Source organism: Piliocolobus tephrosceles, chromosome 16 (genome assembly GCF_002776525.5).
Source record: "Piliocolobus tephrosceles isolate RC106 chromosome 16, ASM277652v3, whole genome shotgun sequence".
Lineage (NCBI taxonomy): Eukaryota > Metazoa > Chordata > Mammalia > Primates > Cercopithecidae > Piliocolobus > Piliocolobus tephrosceles.
The window spans coordinates 31,867,022-31,886,373 of NC_045449.1; the positions used below are offsets into that span (position 1 = coordinate 31,867,022).

General features: G+C 49.2%; 1 long non-coding RNA gene across 1 annotated transcript; it reads right to left on the bottom strand.

Moving 5' to 3' along the window:
- Positions 1-748: 748 nt before the first annotated feature.
- On the bottom strand, positions 749-13,497 carry LOC113225234. Its single transcript, XR_003309907.1, has 3 exons — positions 12,609-13,497; positions 10,274-10,350; positions 749-884 (listed from the first exon to the last, which is right to left on the bottom strand). It is a non-coding gene; the product is annotated as an uncharacterized LOC113225234 (long non-coding RNA).
- Positions 13,498-19,352: the final 5,855 nt, after the last annotated feature.

The following is a 19,352-nucleotide window of genomic DNA, read 5'->3' on the forward strand; positions in this document are numbered from 1 at the left end:
GGAAGGAAGGAAGGAAGGAAGGAAGGAAGGAAAAAAGAAGGAAGGAAAGAAGGAAGGAAGGAAGGAAGGAAGGAAGGAAGGAAGGAAGGAAGGAAAGAAGGAGGGAGGGAAGGAAGGAAGGAAGGAAGGAAGGAAGGAAGGAAGGAAGGAAGGAAGGAAGGAAAGAAGAAAGGAAGGAAGTGAGGGAGGGAGCCCAGACAGGGCAGGGACTCACCCAAGTAGCCCTGCATGGAGGGAGCAGGGCTGGGATTCGAACCTTAGTCTTTCCACCCCATTCCCAGTGCTCCTGCCATGCCCTCCCATGCCTTCCTCTCACTGGAAACACAGCCTCTACCTGACCTTGTCCTCTGCATCCTCTGATAGGTAGCTGATACCAGACAAGGTTTTGCAAGGACTCCAGGTGCCCCTCGGTGTCTGTTGAGATTAAACCCAATGCAAAATAAGGTTTAATCCCAAATCTGCAATGGAAAGACAGGAAGTTTCCTTCTTGCCTGGGCCAGAAAAGGCTGTAGCTCTTGTCCCTGCCCTTCACCCCACTGTACAAGTCCTCCCTGAACTGTCGAGGGATTCTTAGGGGGTCAACAGAGAGGGATGAGAGCTGGAGGCGGTCACCGGGGTATGACGGGGCCTACTTGACAGAGCAGGTGGTAAACTTTCTGCCTTTAAATATTTTGAAATAGCAACAGACATAAGAAAGCACAAAAAATCCCAGATGGCACATTATTTCCTCTGGCCCAGTGTCCCTCAACCTCCCAGGGTCCCAGGCACAGAAGCCCAGGTTCACACCAGCAGGAGGCTGGGACCGGAGATTCTGCGGACTTTCCAAGTGTGTTTATTCACATTCCTGTGGGCCCCCAAGGCCCTGCTGAGCTTCCCAATATTAGCTGAGAAAGAAAAAAAGCAGTTCCTGACATCCGGCGCTGATTTGACATTCATGGTTAGACCTCAATGTTGTCACAAACTCATCTGACTCTCATGGGGAACATAAACAGACTCACAGAATTCCAATAAGGTTACTCTGAGACCATGATAAAATAAGGCAAGGCAAGGCCATGTCATAATTTTGTCTAAGCACTGACAAAAACAAGGTCACTATGCTGTCACCCATAAAATACCAAATAAATTCTCTTGGCTAAAATGAGTGACTGCTATTCTTTGAACAGATTTATAAAGATCTAATTCACATACCATTTAATTCATCCATTCAAAGTGTACAATTCAGTGGCTCACGCCTGTAATCCCAGCACTTTGGGAGGCAAAGGTGGGAGAATCGCTTGAGCCCAGGGGTTCGAGACCAGCCTGGGCAACATAGTGAGACCCTGTCTCTACAAAATAATATAATAAATTTTAAAAATTAGCTGAGCATTGGAAGTTCAAGACCAGCCTGGACAACACGGTGAAACTCCGTCTCTACTAAAATACAAAAAATTAGCCAGGCGTGGCAGCATGCCCCTCTAGTCCCAGCTACTTGGGAGGCTAAGGCAGGAGAAGTGCTTGAACCCAGAAGGCAGAGATTGTAGTGAGCCAAGATTACGCCACTGTACTCCAGCCTCAGCTACAGAGTGAGACACCATCTCAAAAAAAAAAAAAAAAAAAAAAAGCTGAGCATGATGGTGCACAACTACAGTCCTAGCTATTTGGGAGGCTGAGGTGGGAGGTCGAGGCTGCAGTGAGCTATGATTGTCCCACTGTACTCTACCCTGGGCAACAGAGCAAGATGTTGTCTCAAAAAAAGTATATAATTCAATGGCTTTAATTATATTCACAGAATTATGTTTTTGTACCATAAAGACACGTGCGCATGTATGTTCATCCCAGTGCTATTCACAATAGCAAGATATGGAATCAAGCTAAATGCTTATCAATGGTAGACTGGATAAAGAAAATGTGCTATGTATACACCATGGAATATTATGCAGCCATTAAAAAAATGAGATCTTGTCCTTTGTGGCAACGTACGTGGAGCTGGAGGCCATGATCGTAAGTGAACTAACGAAGGAACAAAAAACAAAATACCACATGTTCTCACTTATAAGTGGGAGCTAAACATTGAGTACACATAGACACAAAGAAGGGAATAACAGAGACTAGGGCCTATTGAGGGCGGAGGGAGGAAGGAGGAGGGAGGAAGGTGAGTGAAGATAGAAAAACTGGCCAGGCACACTCACACCTGTAATCCCAGCACTTTGGGAGGCCGAAGTGGATGAATCACTTGAGGTCAGGAATTTGAGACCAGCCTGGCCACCATGAAACCCTGTCTCTACTAAAAATACAAAAATTAGCCAGGCGTTGTGGCATGCACCTGTAAATCCCAGCTACTTGGGAGTCTGAGGCAGGAGAATCACTTGAACCCAGGAGGCAGAGGTTGCAGTGAGCCGTGATCATGCTGCTGCACTCCAACCTGGGCGACAGAACAAGACTCCGTCTCACAAAAAAAAAAAAAAAGAAAGAAAGAAAGAAAAAAAGAAAATCTACCTACCAGATACTATGCCTTTTACTGGAGTGATGAAATAATCTATACACCAAACCCCCAAACATGCACATGTACCCCAAACCTAAAATAAAAGCTAAAGGCATTGAAAAAATTGTATTCACAGAAGCATGCAACTATCATCATGTTATATTTATTTAATTTTTAATTTTTGTGGGTACATAGTAGGTGTATTTATTTATGGGGTATATGAGATGTTTTGATACAGGCTTACAATGCATAATAATCATATCAGGGTCAAAAGGGTATCTATTATCTCATGCATTTATCCTTTGTGTTTCAAATAATCCAATTATATTCTTTTAGTTAATTTTAAATGAAGTTAAATTATTTTTTACTATAGCCACTCTGTTGTGCTAGCAAATACTAGGTCTTATTTGTTCTTTCTAATCTTTTTTGTACCCATTAATCATCCCCTCTCCCCATCCCTGCCCTGCCACTACCTTTCCCAGCCTTTGATAATCATCCTTCTACTCTTTATGTCCATGAGTTGAATTGCTTTAATTTTTACCTCCCAAAGATAAGGGAGAACATGCAATGTTTGTCTTTCTGGCTTATTTCACTTAACATAATGACCTCCATTTCCATCTATGTTGTTTCAAATGACAGGATCTCATTCTTTTTTATGGCTAAATAGTATTCCATTGTGTATATGTACCACATTTTCTCTACCCATTCATTTGTTGATGGACACTTAGGTTGTTTCTAAATCTGGGCTATTGTGAATAGTGCTGCAATAAACACAGGAGTGCAGGTATCTCTTAGACATACTGATTTCCTTTCTTTTGGGTACATACCTAGCAGTGGGATAGCTTGGTCGTATGGTAACTCTATTTTCAGTCTTTTGAAGAACTTCCAAACTGTTCTCCATAGTGACTGTATTAATTTACATTCCATCCTTGGTGTATGAGCGTTCCTTTTCCTCCACAACCTCGCCAGCATGTGTTATTGCCTGTCTTTTGGACAGAAAACATTTTAACTGGGGTGAGATGACATCTCATTATAGTTCTGATTTCATTTATCTGATGATTAATGATGTTCAGCCTTTTTGTATGTTCGTTTGCTTTTTTTTTTTTTTTTTTTTTTTTTTTTTGAGACGGAGTCTCGCTCTGTCGCCCAGGCTGAAGTGCAGTGGCCGGATCTCAGCTCACTGCAAGCTCTGCCTCCCGGGTTCACACCATTCTCCTGCCTCAGCCTCCTGAGTAGCTGGGACTACAGGAGCTGCCACCTCGCCCGGCTAGTGTTTTTGTATTTTTTTTGGTAGAGACGGGGTTTTACCGGGTTAGCCAGGATGGTCTCGATCTCCTGACCTCGTGATCCGCCCGTCTCGGCCTCCCAAAGTGCTGGGATTACAGGCTTGAGCCACTGCACCCGGCTCATTTTTTTTTTTTAAGAGAGGGTCTCTGTTGCCCACGCTGGATGGCAGTGGCGCAATCTCGGCTCACTGCAACCTCTGCCTCCTGGGTTCAAGCAATTCTCCTGCCTCAGCCTCCAGAGTAGCTGGGGTTACAGGAGCCCACCAACATACCTGGTTAATTTAGATATATTTTTTAGTAGAGACAGGGTTTCACCATTTTGGCCAGGCTGGTCTCAAACTCCTGACCTCAAGTGATCCACCTGCCTCGGCCAAAGTGTTGGGATTACAGGCATGAGCCACTGCACCCGGTCATGTTTTTGTTTCTCTTGGGTGTATACCTAGACGTGGAATTGCTGGGTTACATGGTAGTTCTATGCTGAGAAACTGCCAGGCTGTTTTCCACAGTGGCAACACCACTTCACATCCTCAACAGCAGTGTATGAGGCTTCCAATGTCTCCACAATCTCACCACACTTATTATTTTCCCTCTTTTCTTTCTTGTTCTTTTTTTTTTTTTTTTTTTTTTTTGAGACGGAGTCTCGCTCTGTCGCCCAGGCTGGAGTGCAGTGGCCAGATCTCAGCTCACTGCAAGCTCCGCCTCCCGGGTTTATGCCATTCTCCTGCCTCAGCCTCCCGAGTAGCTGGGACTACAGGCGCCTGCCACCTCGCCCAGCTAGTTTTTTGTATTTTTTTAGTAGAGACGGGGTTTCACTGTGTTAGCCAGGATGGTCTCGATCTCCTGACCTCGTGATCCGCCCGTCTCGGCCTCCCCTCTTTCTTGTTCTTAATAGACATCCTAATGGGTGTGAAGTAGTATCTCACTGTGGTTTTGATTCACATTTCCCTAATGATTAGTGATGCTGAACACTTTTTCATGCGTTTATTAGCCCCTTGTTTATCTTCTCTAAAGAAGTGTCTATTCAGGCCAGGCACGGTGGCTCACTCCTCTAAACCCAGCACTTTGGGAGGCCGAAGGGGGTGGATCACTTGAGGTCAGGAGTTCGAGACCAGTGACGAGTCTGGCCAACATGGTGAAACCCTGTCTCTACTAAAAATAAAAATATTAGCTTGGTGAGGTGGCGAGTGCCTGTAATCCCAGCTACACAGGTGGCTGAGGCAAGAGAATCACTTGAACCTGGGAAGCAGAGGTTGCAGTGAGCCGAGATCACACCACTGCACTCCAGCCTGGGTGACAGAGCAAGACTCCATCTCAAAAAATAAAAAATAAAATAAAATAAAATAAAAGAAGTCTCTATTCAGATCCTTTGCTCATTTTAAAATTGGGGGTTTTTTTTTTGTTATTAGTTATAATAATTCTCTATATATTGTAGATACAAGTTTTTGTTTGTTTGTTTGTTTGTTTGTTTTTCGAGACAGAGTCTTGCTGTGTCCCCCAGGCTGGAATGCAGTGGCGTGATCTCGGCTCACTGCAAGCTCTGCCTCCCGGGTTCACATCATTCTCCTGCCTCAGCCTCCCTAGTAGCTAGGTCTACAGGCACCTGCCACCACGCCCAGCTAATTTTTTTTTTTTTTTAATTTTTAGTAGAGATAGGGTTTCACCATGTTAGCCAGGATGGTCTCAATCTTCTGACCTCGTGATCCGCCCGCCTCGGCCTCCCAAAGTGCTGGGATTACAGGTGTGAGCCACTGCACTCGGCCAATACAAGTCTTTTATCAGATACATAATTTGCAAAAATGTTCCCCCATTCTATGGGTTGTCTTTTCACTTCCCTTTCTTTTCTTTTTTGGGACAGAGTTTTGCTTGGTTACCCAGGCTACAGTGCAGTAGTATGATCCTGGCTCACAGCAGCCTCGACCTCCAGGCTTAAGCAATCCTCTCACCTTGGGCCCCCAAATAACTGGAACTACAGGTATGTGCCACCACACCTGGCTAACTTTTAAAAAAATTTTTTTTAGAGAAAGTGTTTCACTATGTTGCTCAGACTGGTCTCTTAACTCCTGGACCGAAGAGATCCTCCTGCTTCAGCCTCCCAAAGTGCTGGGATTAAAGCCGTGAGCCACCACACCAGACCTCTTTTCTCTTTCTTGATGTCCTCCTTTGAAGCATGCAAGTTTTAACATTTTAATTATATCCAGTTTATCTATTTTTTGTTGCTTGTGCTTCAGGAATTGTGTCTAAGAAACCATTGCCTAATCCAAGGTGACAGCTCCTTTTTCTCCCCCAATACAGCTTTATCCTTATTCTAGTCTGCCCTCTCTATAGATAAGATTTGTTAAGGTATGTGCTACAGCGTGGATGTTTGCCCCAGCAAACCTCATGTTGAAATTTGATCCCAAGGTTGGAGGTGGGGGCATAGTGCAAGGTGTTTTGGTCATGGGGGTGGATCTCTCATGAGTAGATTAATGCACTGTGAGGGGAAGGTGAGTTCTTCCTTTATTAGTTGCCATGATAGCTGATTGTTAAAGAAGAGCCCAGCACTTCCCTGTCTCTTGCTTCCTCTCCCACCATCTCATCTCTGCACACATTGGCTCTGCACACATTGGCTCCCTTCACCTTCCGTCATGAGTGGAAACTTTCTGAGGCCTCACCAGAAACAGATGCTGGCACCGTGCTTCTTGTGCAGCCTACAGAACTGTAAGCCAAAGACACCCTTTTTCTTTATAAATTACCCAGCTTCAGTTATTGCTTTATAGCAATACAAACAGACTAAGACAGTATCCAATTATAGAATTGCCCGTGCTTTCTGACAGCTTCAATTCTAGAGTGAACCCTCACTTCCCTAGATGCTCTCTCAAATCACCCAAATCCTATAACAGGTTCTTTTCAACATCATTTATGAAAATATTTTCCCATGGTGCATGTTCTCCCTCCCTGCAATGAGTAGTAAACCCAACCTGCCCAACTGCAAGTGACCCTGGTAGTCTCTGGCTGAGGGACATTGACACAGGAAAACCCACAGGATTGGCCGGGCGTGGTGGCTCATGCCTGTAATCCCAGCACTTTGGGAGGCCAAGGCAGGCGGATCACGAAGTCAGGAGATCGAGACCATCCTGACTAACATAGTGAAACCCCATCTCTACTAAAAATACAAAAAATAAGCCAGGCGTGGTGGCGGGCGCCTGTAGTCCCAGTTACTCAGGGAAGCTAAGGCAGGAGAATGGCATGAACCCGGGAGGCAGAGCTTGCAGTGAGCCGAGATGGTGCCACTGTACTCCTGCCTGGGCTACAGAGCAAGACTCCGTCTCAAACAAAAACAAAAACACAAACACGAAAACCCACAGGATTATAAGGGGTTTGGTGGTGAGTGCTTTGTGACGCTATCTATATAAAACTCTAGAAAATGCAAACTAATCAACAATGACAGAAGCATATCATTAGTCCCTTGGGAATGCAGAGTGGGAAGGGGGACCTAGGGCAATTACAAAGGGCCACAAGGAAAGTGTGGGGTGATGGCTATACACATGCTGTCATCATAATGGTGGAGATGGTTTCGAGAATGTACACATATGTCAAAACTCATGGTGAGGTTTGGACGCTCACATTTCCAACCCCAGCATTTTGAAAGGCCAAGGCAGAAGGATCATTTGAGGTTAGGAGCTGAAGACCAGCACTGGCAAAAGTGAGACCCCATCTCTACAAAAAAAATTGTGTTTTAATTAGCCAGGAGAGGTGGCACTGGCCTGTAGTCCCAGCTACTCAGAGGGTGAGGTGGGAGGATTGCCTGAGCCCAGGAATGTGAGGCTGCAGTGAGCTATGATCATACCACTGCACCCCAGCCTGGGTGACAGAGTGAGGCCATGTTTCTATTTATCAAAAAAAAAAAAAAAAAAAAAGGACAGACACAGTGGCTCACGCCTGTTAATATCAGCACTTTGGGAGGCCGAGGTGGGTGGATCACTTGAGGCAAGGAGTTCAACATCAGCCTGGCCAACATGGCAAAACCCCATCTCTACTAAAACAAAGCAAAACACAATAAAAAAAATCAACCGAGTGCAGTGGTGCGCACCTGTAGTCCCAACTACTTGGGAGGCTGAGGCACGAGAATCTCTTGAACCCAGGAAGTGGAGGTTGCAGTGAGCCAAAATCGTGCCACTGCACTTCAGTCTGGGTGACAGAGAGAGATCCTGTCTCAAAAAAAAAAAAAAAAAAAAAATAGGCCGGGCTCGGTGGCTCAAGCCTGTAATCCCAGCACTTTGGGAGGCCGAGACGGGCGGATCACGAGGTCAGGAGATCGAGACCATCCTGGCTAACACGGTGAAACCCTGTCTCTACTAAAAAATACAAAAAACTAGCCGGGCGAGGTGGCGGGCGCCTGTAGTCCCAGCTACTCAGGAGGCTGAGGCAGGAGAATGGCGTGAACTCAGGAGGTGGAGCTTGCAGTGAGCTGAGATCTGGCCACTGTACTCCAGCCTGGGCGACAGAGCAAGACTCCATCTCAAAAAACAAAACAAAACAAAACAAAAAAATAAATATATAAAGGGCATCAAACCATACATTTTAAAGGTGTGGTTTGTTGTATACCGGAATTATACCTGAATGAAGCTGTTTTTAAAAAATCCTCATGTGAGCTGCCAGCCATCCACAGGTCATCATTTTTATTAGCATTTCATATCATGGACAAACTCCACTGAGGATTTGCAAACAAAAGCATAAAAGAGAAATAGAAATCATTTCAAAAGCTGTAGGCAGTTCACTCTTTCCCTTTCCTGGGCATGTGTCCTGGACTGAACCTGTGATGGAAGTTGACACCCTGCCGGGCCCTCAGCAGTCTCAGCTCCTACATACCTCTTACAAATGGAGGCATTTTTGCAGCCTTGAGGGCAGTGTGAGGTACTTTTTGAAATAATCGCTGCTTGTTCTGAGTGTAGAACTGAACTTTATGAAGAAGCATAACATAGTCTTCATAGAAAAGAAAAATACATTTCAAACTGAAGCAAAGCTGGCATTGCTCATAGCTCTAATGGTGGCTGATAGCTCTAATGGCACTTTTTTCTCCTTGTTCAGTTTCAGGAGGAAACTATTAGCCATTGTTGGTGGTGAACTTGGAAACATACCCAGAGGCTGCAGCCATCACCAAGGACACACAGCACACACAGTGGAGAGAGAGTGAGGCTGGGAGAGCACTGGAGAGACTTGGCACCAGACAGACCCGAGGAGGAATGCCGGCTCTGCCCCGATAGCTGGGTGGTTTCTGGCAAGTCACTGAACCTCAGTGACCAGGTGTTCCTCTCGGATAAAAGTCGGGATAAAAAAGTGACCCTGGCAAAGCAGGGCCAGGGCTGCCACACAGAGCCCCCAGATAGAGGACTCTAGCTGCTTGCGGACAGGTACTGACAAAATGTATTAAAACAAAGTTTTGGTTCCCAGTGTCTGTTAAAAGCACCAGAGAAAGCTAGTTACAAAGAATGTTTGCTTTTTAAGCTCAAAGAACTAGAAGGGTATGGAGGAAAAATCTCTGCTCCCGGGGTTCCCTGAGCCCCTTCCCGCTGCACCCAGTGCAGACTTGGCTCCTGGGGGCAGTGACCTGCCTCTGGCCCCTGGGACTGGTCCTGGCCAAGGTGCCTATGAAATGAGGGGCTTGCAGAGCCCCTGGTGCTCCAGGCCTGCTGCCAATGTTCCTCAGGCAGCCTCAGTGATGACACTGTCCAGAAGGAACACCACAATGGAGCTGTGGTCATCTCCATAAGAGCACTGCCTCAGGGTGGTCGTATGTCATGGGGTGGCTGTCCTGCCCCAGCACAGCTCCAGGCCACAGTTATCCCATAGCAGAGGGCAGGCAACATAGTCTAGTTTCCCACAGAGGGCACAGGATGGAAGCTGGGATGACAGGTGTCCCTAACCCTGCCAGGTAAAGCAGAGGCCTGCACTTCACCATAGCTGTAGGTGTGAATTATTTGCATTGACACAGTAAGAGGAATTTCCCACATTCCTTTTTTCTTGAAACAGTGTCTTACTCTAGTGTCCTGGCTGGAGTACAGTGGCACAATCATGGCTTCCTGTATCCTTGGCCTCCCAGGCTCCAGTGATCCTCCCACTCAGCCTCCCAAGTAGGTGTGACTACAGGTGCATGCCACCATGCCTAATTTTCTTTTCTTTTTTTGTTTTTGAGGAGATGAAGTCTTGCTATGTTGCCCCAGCTAGTCCTTCACTTATTTAAGCCTACCAGCTAGTGTTCTGGTGTCTCCTCTGAATTTTTAATTAATTTCCCTTCCAGAGAATTAAGTATTATTTTTGTTGACAGTTTGTGCTCTCAAACGGCATTGCATTTAGTAACGCTTTTTTAGTTGTTAGGTTTTTGTTTTTTCAAATATTATTAATTTGTTTCCCTTTCCAGCTGAGGAAACAGTGACCAGGGGAGTAAATATTCTTAGGCCACTGTGTTTGTATATTATGGACAATCAAGAAGGAACTAGGGTATGTTAGAGGCAGAACTCCAGAGTTCAGGTCATCTCTGTCTACTCACTTGGTGGACTTGGCTAAGTCATGTCATCTCTCTGAGCCTCCGTTTCTTCATCTATAAAATGGGCTAATACTTTCAACCTAGTACATGAAAGAAAATATACTGATTGAACCAATCCTACTCCTGTTGCAACCTCACACCAGAGCACAGGCTGGGTGTTCATATACGTTCCCTTGCCTGGTCTCTGGCTTTCCCTCTGGGAGATATCCTTCTTAGGCTCTGGTGCTCCTGGAAGCTGGGCTAAGGCTGACCTCTCTATTCTTGCCTCTGCCCAATTTCATTGCAGGCAGCCTCCACTGAACTATGCCCACATCATCATCCCTGAATGGAAGATCTATAGCATGATGAGGTTCAACCAAATCCTGCTAAACAAACAAACAAACAAACAAACAAAAAGCCACTGGCCTAATCGGTTGTAACATATTCTTTACAAAGTCCTTTATGATATTTATCTTAGTAAAAATGGTGTTAAAACTTTGCCATATAGGCTGGGCGCGGTGGCTAATGCCTGTAATCTCAGCACTTTGAGAGGCCGAGGCAGGCGGATCACCTGAGGTCGGGAGTTCGAGTCCAGCCTGACCAACATGGAGAAACCCTGCCTCTACTAAAAATACAAAATTAGCCAGGCATAGTGGCGCATGCCTGTAATCCCAGCTACTTGGGAGGCTGAGGCAGGAGAATTGCTTGAACCCGGGAGGCAGAGGTTGCAGTGAGCCCAGATTGTGCCACTGCACTCCTGCCTGGGCAACAAGAGTGAAACTCCGTCTCAAAAAACAAACAAACAAAAAACTTTGCCATATTGTTTATGTGGAACATCTTAATCCATAACAAAGTGACACGCGTGTCAGCCAGTCTACACCCCTGGAAATCAGCGTTCCTTGCTTAGGGTTCCAGCAAGGCTGTCCCCACCCTAGCTGGTCTCCTGAGAAAAAAGAGGAATTCAGGCAGCAAGAGTCAAGCAAGCAGGTGCTTCAACAAGCAAGTAATCCATCTCAAGAAGCTGCAACCAGGGATGGTTCAACAATTCTTAGGAGTCTTGTGAAGTCTGCAAGCTCCATAAACGAGGGCTCTTGCATGTCCTCAGGTGAGCTCTGCTTCGTTGTCATCTTTTTGAAGTGGACCCGCAGCAGCAAGGTGAGCAAAGCCAAAGGAAGCCCCCTGCCTGAGTCTAGCTCAGGTGAACTGACAGCCCCAGACAGAACAACCGAGAGGGACCCAGTATTCATCTGTTTTCATACTACCATAAAGAGCTGCCCATGGCCGGGCGTGGTGGTTGTGCCTGAGGCAGGAGAATCACTTGAACCCAGGAGGTGGGGGTTGCAGTAAGCCAGATCACACCACTACACTCCAGCCTGGGTGACAGAGTGAGACTCCGCCTCAAAAACAAACAAAAAGGCTGGGCACGGTGGCTCACATCTGTAATTCCAGCACTTTGGGAGGCCGAGGTGGGCAGATCACTTGAGGTCAGGAGTTCGAGACCAGCCTGGCCAACATGGTGAAACTCCGTCTCTACTAAAAATACAAAACTTGGCTGGGCATGGTGATGTGTGCCTGTAATCCCAGCTACACAGGAGGCTGAGTCAGGAGAATCGCTTGAACCTGGGAGGTGGGGGTTGCAGTGAGCCGATATCATGCCACTGCACTCCAGCCTAGGTGACAGAGTGAGACTCCATCTCAAAACAAAACAAAAAACCAAAAAAACTGCCCAAGACTGAGTAATTTAGAAAGGAAAGAGGTTTAATTGACTCACAAGTCCGTATGGCTAGGGAGGTCTCAGGAAACTTACAATCATGGCAGAAGGGGAAGCAAGGCACCTCCTTCAGAAGGCAGCAGAAAGAAGTGTGGAGTGATGGGGGAAGAGCCCCTTATAAAACCATCCGATTTCCTGAGAACTCACTCACTACCATGAGAACGGCATGGGGGAAACCACCTGTATGATTCAATTACCTCCACCAGGTCTCTCCCTTCACACGTGGGGATTATGGGGATTACAATTTAAGATGAGACTTGGGTGGGGACACAGAGTGCCTAACCATATCAGCCCCAAAGCCATGGCTGGAGAAGGCTCCTGCCAGAAGTCCACCCCGCAGCCCCCAGACTCTACCGTGGTCTTTCCTCACTCTGCTTCCTACCTCCATTTTTCTTTCCCTGAAGGAGGTTGCTCTATCAATGCCTCCGGTGACAACACATGCCCCCCTCCCCCGCCCCCCCTGCTCAGCGATAAGGAAGTTGGTGCCTCGAATCCCTGCCCCACCCTAGACTCCTTCCTTTTCTTCCCACTTAGTGTTCTTGAAACCCCTCTTTGTTTTTTTTTTTTTTTTTTAATTAAGTTACTCACCTCAGCTTTGTTTCTCAAAGGCCTTAATTTTTCCAGAAACTGTCTCTTGGCAGGAGGCGTTTCAGGTTTGCATTTCTCTGAAAGACACTCTCAGAAACACGGGACCTCCATTTTGGTGTCAGCACTGCACGCACCCCCACTCAAGCCAGCACCGTGACTGGAAAACTTTATGTATAGGGTAAGGGATGTGGGTGGAGTGGGAATTGACGTGGAGGATGTTGGAGATCAGATCAACAGATGCTACAAAGAAACCCAACCCCTCCCCACCGAAAAAGGGCAATACTCAGGCTAGGAGCCGCTGCACTAGGTGCTAGGGACCCGCTGAATTTTCACCAGGGCAGTGGCTTGGTCAGATTTCCATTTCCAGAAACATCGCCCTGGAATCCTTTCCTTGGCGTGGAAGGAGAGGTTGACCCCGAAGAGTTAGTCAAGGGCGACTCATCGCTCCACCGTAAGGTTTCCCTAAGGAGGGACAGCACAGGGCGATGGCGAAGGGGAAGGGCTGCAGGGTGGAGTCTGGCACCGAGACCTCCCGGCCCTGCTTTTAGCAGCCCAGGGCCGCTTGAGATGATTTCTTTTGAAAACGTGCAGTGGTTGAAAACCACTGCTTCAAAACAGAGACTGGAGGGGTGGTAAATACTAACGAGGAGTTTTAGCAAGGGACTCTGTTGACAGAGTCTGGGCGCCTGGGAAGGGTCTCGGAGGACGGGCCAGGTTGGAGAACTATTTCAACTGCGTACTCGACAACACGCAGAAGGCTGCGGAGAGCCTTAGCCCCTACCCGGCCTCCAGTGCTCTCTGCGGCACACGGCAGCCCCACAACGTGTTTGGGTTTCTTCGAGCGCGACTCGCAGGCACCAGCGCCCACGCAGCGGCAAGGCCAGGTGCCTGCCAGAGAAACAGACAAAATCAGGAGGACGCCAAGGTGGGACAGATAAGGAAGACTGTTAAAAACTGAATCTGCTAGGCCAGGCATGGTGGCTCACACCTGTAATCCTAGCACTTTGGGAGGCCGAGGCAGGCAGATCACTTGAAGCCAGGAGTTCAAGACCAGCCTGGCCAACATGGCGAAACCCCGTCTGTACTAAAAATACAAAAAATTAGCCAGGCGTGTGGTGTGAGGCCTGTAGTCTCAGCTACTCTGGAGGCTGAGGCAGAGAATTAATTGAACCTGGGAGGTGGAGGTTGCAGTGAACTGAGATCACACCACTGCAGTCTATCCTGAGCAACAGAGCAAGACTGTATAAAAAAAAAAAAAAAAGGAAAAAATTGAATCTACTGTGCCCAACCAAGCCATCAGCTCTGGGGTCCTGCCCTGAATCATTTACTCCTCAGTCTATCTCTGGGACCATCAGGGCAGGCAGGCAGCAGCATATGTTTTCCAAGCCCTGCTGCTCCCAGGCCAGTATGATATCTGCAGTGACCATTTTAATAGGCTGGACACCCTCATGTCCCCCTAGCACTTATCATTGGCCCACTTGCCACTTGTGCCTTACCCAGTGGGGAGAAAGTGGCAAGGCCTTGGCTCTGGGTTCCACAGGTAGAGTTTTGCAGGGGAATCCAGTGAACTCATTCTTTACAAAACCTACCCAAGCCTGCTTTCAGCCATCCCTCCTGCTGAGATTATATGTAATATACAATATTATATATAATTTTTTTATAGAGACAGGGTCTTCCTCTGTCACATAGGCTGGAGTACAGTGGCATGAACATAGCTCACTACAACTGCAAACTCCTGGGCTCAAGTGATCCTCCTACCTCAGCTTCTCCTTGGGTAGCTGGGACTACAGGCACGCACCACCAGGCCTGGCTTTTTTTTCTTTTTTTTTTTTTTTTTTCTTTTTTTTCTGTAGCGATAAGGTCTCACCATCTTGCTCAGGCTGGTCTGGAACTCCTGGGCTCAAGTCATTCACCCGCCTTGGCCTCCCAAAATGCTGGTATTAGAGACATAAGCCACCGCACCTGGCCAAAAGACTATATATTTTGAGCAGCTGCTGGGAGGTGTGGACTAAGTTCTGGTCTGAGGAGAACTTCCTGGTAGTCCAGGAAAGAAATACCTGTCATTGTTGGTGCACAGTGACTATAGTCCTCGCTGGTCACCCATTGGACAGGGTGTGGCTCCCTACACAGTGTAGCTCCCTAGCCCCAAAAAGTTGGACCTGGGCTCTCCCCAGTCACCAGAGATCCCTCTCCTTCCTCCCTAACAAGGTGTTTGGCTGACTGCAGCAACTGTGCAGACCCTGACTAGTGGACATTCCTAAGTACCATAGACTCGCCTTTGTCCCGCCAGGCTAGTCCAGAAGGTTGTTACGGGTAGGTGGGATCAGAAATTCAGGAAGCTGAAAGAGCCAGAAGGTGGAACCTGGCCGGCTCGGGGGAACTGCCGGTGGAATGGACCGGCCCTGAATGACTGGAACTGTGGATGGGCCTTGAAAGGGAGCTCAGGAGATGGGGCGTTGTGTATACACAAGTTGCTAACCGGGAGCCGCGCGCCTCATTCCGACTGAATCAGGGGGCCCCGCCTGCCCAAGGTCCCCGTGCCAGGTGCGCGCCCCCTCCCAGGGCCGTAATTGCCGCCGCCATCCCTACGCGTCTCCAGCCCCGGTCTTTGTCCGTTCAGTTCCGAGGCCGCGCTTGGACTGGGGCTCCCACGACTGATCCCGGAGACACAGCGAACGGCGCAGCTGCAGGGACGCCCTGTCCTGCAGACGACTGAGCTCCGGCGAGGCAGCAGGTGCCAAGGATTAGCAGCAGATCTGGTGTGCAGAACCTTGGATTCGAGTCCCGGCTTCAGAGCCCCTTGGCCGTGTGACGTGAAGGCGTCGGCCGCCCTCTGAGAGCCTTCCTGGATGACAGCTGATGCTTGGGCCTATCTTCCTCGGCTGCTGAGAGGCTCAGAAGGGACCGCGTGTAAAACGCCTTGGAATCTTAATTCTACCTAATTCCATTTATCTGCTTCCTAGAAACGGTCCGTGGCTTCCGTCCCTGTCATAGCGCTGCTCAGCGGGACCGCTCTGCCCCGCTACCCGCGAACAGCCCGTCCTCACTTCATTGCCCCTCCAGGTGCCGTTATTGTGCCTTTTAACCTGGGGCGGGAGGTTGCAGATGAGGCTGCAAGTCTGGGCCGGCGGGGGCCTGAAGGTGGGTTGCAACCAGCATCCGCGACGGTGTCTACACTGGAATTCCAAGCCAACCGAAGGAGGGCTCCAGGGGCGCGACCACGGTTCGGTCTTCTGCCTCCGGCTGCGCGCTGCTGGATGGATCTCCAGCCTTCCCCCGCGGCTCCTTCCTCCTCATCCCTGACCCCAAGCTCGGCAAGATCCCCAAGTACAGGCCCAAACTCCGCACAGCCTGTGGGCCGTGAGGTCCAGGTCCCGAAGCTCGGCCCCAGTGGGGCTGTCCCTTCTCTATTTCCAGGGTAAAGACCGCGGAACAGGCAGGGGTCTGGGGAGCATGGCTGCGACCTCGGCTGCAGGCTTACTCGGCTGCTTCCAGGGTGCTGTCCACCCCGTGGTGCTGAAGCGCCCCACTCCTCTCCGCCATCTAAGGGAAGCCGCGTCCGCCCTGCAGCCTCCACTCAAGATTCGACCCGAACTCCAGGACGCGTCCACACTGGTCCAACAGCCCTCATGGATCATCGCCTGCCTTTTACTGTTCAAACCACCGCAGGTTTCACCCGGAAGCACCGAGGAGGTCGGAGTTTGCCTGAGAAGGCTAGGGGAAGGTCTTTGCCTTGTCCAGTCCCAGGCAGTGCGGGAGAGGTGGGCGAAGCTGGAACCCCATGCTCTGTGCCGGCACTGGCAGGAATTCACTTATTATGGAGATAGTCTGCGCTCACTCCAGACCTGTCCTATATGGGCCCCGGGAAGGTTTCCCTCTGTTTTTAGAATCTCAACCGGGGTGTGGCCGTGCGAGCTGTGCCAACACTGCTACCTGCGAAGCAGGAGAGAAAAACCCCTGGAATTCCTCCCGCACATCTTTCACAAAGTGAATACGCCCTTCTTTGGCACTGGGTACAGCAACTTCGGGACCAGATTTTTGCTCCTGAGTGTGTAAAAATCACATGCTTGGGCAGGCGCAGTGGCTCACGCCTGTAATCCCAGCACTTTGGAAGGCGGGGGCAGGCGGATCGCTCGAGCTGAGGAGCTGGAGACCAGCCTGGGCAACATAGTGAAACCCCGTCTCTACAAAAAAACAAAACAAAACAAAACAAAACAAAAAAACATAAAAATTAGTTGGGAGTGATGGCGCTGCACCTATCGTCCCAGCTACTTGGGAGGCTGAGGTGGGAGGATCACCTGAGCCCAGGAGGTTTCAGTGAGCTGTGATCACAGCACTGCACTCCAGTCTGGGCAACAGAGCAAGACCATGTCGAAGAAGAAGAAGGAGAAGGAGAAGGAGAAGGAGGAGGAGGAGGAGGAGGAGGAGGAGGAAAAAACAAAAAAGTAAAAAAGAAAAGAAAAAGAAATGTATTTCCTTTTTGGAAAGCTTGGATGACCACAAGGGGATTGAGATTCTAAAAGCCGAGGGAAAGCTTCCCAGGGCCCAGCCTCCCCATACAATTCATAGGACAGGTTTGGAGTGAGTGAAGACTACTATATTCATAAAAAGAAAGAGAAAGGAAAGACAAGACAATATTGTCCAATGAGTCAAGCGTGATCGTAGCACAAAGAAGCAGCACACTGTTCCCCAGAGCAGGGACCAGTTCAGAGAGGCGGTCCAGAGCTATGCCCCATATGGCTCCCGCCGTGCTCCTGCGCGGTGTCCCAGGGCCTCCTGGCACCTTCTTATCATCAGCCCGGGGGCGAAATGCCAGGCCAGATGGTAGAGGCAGAAGTCAGGCAGGCAGGTGCCGTCCAGGGCGTTCCAGGCCTCCTGAGTGTGCAGCCGGCGCCCAGTTCAGACTGTGCTCCAGGCCGAGGCTGGCCCGCGTAGGGACCGCGCTTGGGCTAGACATAGCGCTCAGCGAGCAGCGCCCCCATGGACATCGCGCCGCTGACCTAGCTGTCAGACAGCGCCGCGAGGAGTAGGCAGGCTCGGGAGGCCGAAACGGGGCCCTCACCTCCAGCACTGCCAGGCTGCTAGAGAGGCCTTCCGTGGCACAGAGGCCACAGCGGCGCGGCGCGATGGGCTGTGAGCGAGCATCTATAGGGGAGCGTTTCCCGTGAGAAAGCTGAACCTGCGCCAGCCGAGGGCCCTGCAAGGGCTGCTGGTAAGAGGACTGTTCTCTATCGCCCAGCTGCTCCCGACCTTTTCTCTGAACTGGTGCCCTGCTTCTTTGTGCTGCGATCACGTTTGACTCATTGGGCAATATTGTCTTGTCTTGTCTTTTCTTTCCTTTTATGGACATAGTCCTCGCTCACTCCAGACTTGTCCCATGAATTGTAAGGGGAGGCTGGACCCTGGGAAGCTTTCCCTCACGGCTTTTAGAATCTCACACCCCTTGCCGCTCGCCCTGGGAGGATGGAGACGCAGCCAGAAGACAGACACCACTCCCCTAAACGCCAGCCTCCAGTATAAGCTACAAAATAAAAATGTGGTCCAGGTGAGGTGGCTCATGCCTCTAATCCCAGCTCTTTGGGAGGCCGAGGCGAGTGGATCACCTGAGGTCAGGAGTTAGAGATCAGCTTGGCCAACATGGTGAAACCCCATCTCTACTAAAAATACAAAAATTAGGCGGGGCACGGTGGCTCACGCCTGTAATCCCAGCACTTTGGGAGGCCAAGGCGGGTGGATCACGAGGTCAGGAGATCGAGACCATCCTGGTTAACATGGTGAAACCCCGTCTCTACCAAAAATACAAAAATTTAGCTGGGCGTTGTGGCGGGCGCCTGTAGTCCCAGCTACTCGGGAGACTGAGGCAGGAGAATGGCGTGAACCCGGGAGGCAGAGCTTGTGCTGAGCCGAGACAGCTGTCGCTCCAGCTCTGGGCGACAGAGCAAGACTCAGTCTCAAAAAAAAACAAAAATTAGCTGGGCATGGTGGCTCTGCCTGTAATCCCAGCTACTCGGGAGGCTGAGGTAGGAGGAGCACTTGAGCCCGGGAGGTGGAGTTTGCAGTGAGCCAAAATCATGTCACTGCATTCCACCCTGGGCAACAGATTGAGGCTCTGTCTCAAAAAAGAAAAAAAAAAAAAAAAAAAGAAAGAACAAAAAACAAGAGGAAAGAAAAGAAAATGTGGAGCTCTTATAAGTGCAGCCCCTCTGCAACTAGGCAAGCCCCAAGCAGCCAGGCCTGCCCCTAATCCTCTACCGCTCTACCGCACAAGGCTTATTAAACTTTACACTTGGGAAATCTCGGAGTTACTTACTAGGAAAAAGCCATTCCCCACTTCCCCATTTGCATAATAAACGGAGAGGCAGGGAAGACCCATCTAACCACCCCACGTGTACTCACGTATACCCATGTGTCACCCTTATCAGATGCTGGAGGTGAGATAAGCTGCCAAACACTCAGTTTCTCTCTGCGGCTGTAATACAGCCATCCCTCCCCAGGGCCACATCTGGAGAAGGGAGTGGCTAGGACAGGGTCTTCAGGGAACCTGTTGCCTTATTCTCAGCTGCTTGTCTCAGTCCCCAACCCCCACCCCCAACTCAATATCTAAGAGAGAGAGAGTAGTGCCAATAGGGAAGTCTCCTGAAGGAGGCTAAAGTTCTGGGTACTGGGTTTAGAGTGGACCTAAAGAGTTGTTCTTCAATTCTCTGAATGCTGCTTCATTGCTGTTAAATGATACTCTCCCCCTAA